Source organism: Chrysochloris asiatica, unplaced genomic scaffold, assembly GCF_000296735.1.
Source record: "Chrysochloris asiatica unplaced genomic scaffold, ChrAsi1.0 scaffold00091, whole genome shotgun sequence".
NCBI lineage: Eukaryota > Metazoa > Chordata > Mammalia > Afrosoricida > Chrysochloridae > Chrysochloris > Chrysochloris asiatica.
In genome coordinates this window covers 9397744-9398280 of record NW_006408609.1, presented here as the reverse complement: position 1 = coordinate 9398280, position 537 = coordinate 9397744, and positions in this window count along the sequence as shown.

Genomic DNA, 537 nt, shown 5'->3' with positions numbered 1-537 from the left:
TGTACAAAGCATTCAACACAATAGCACAATAAACATTCTTTTTATTTATTTTTTTAAAGTTTTTTTTTGTGTGTGTGAGGTTTACATGAGAGAACATCAGCTTTACACTCATCCTCTCATTTCATTTCATTGCAGTGATTACAGTCCCCTTCATGCATCATCAAATAACACCAAAGAGTACACCACAAAGGCCATCCCCTCCCCCCCGGGCTGCCAACACACAGCCCTTCTCCCTCCCTAAGTCCAGTATCTCCTGTCACTCCATCTGTCCAAGTCATTGTTTCTGTCTCCATCCCTGGCATCACTGCCTCTCTGGGTAGGGTCCCACTCTCTTTTCTTCTCACTTAATGGTCCCAGGGACCTCTGCTCCTGGGCTGCAAAATCAATCACTCTCCTCCTTTTGTCAAAAAAATCTACCTCTATATTTCCTAGCCTCACAGTCAGTCCTAATGGCAATTATTCTTTATTGTACCACAAGTTGTTGTTGTTGTCAGGTGCCATCGAGTTGGAACCAACTAATAGCGACCCCATGCACAG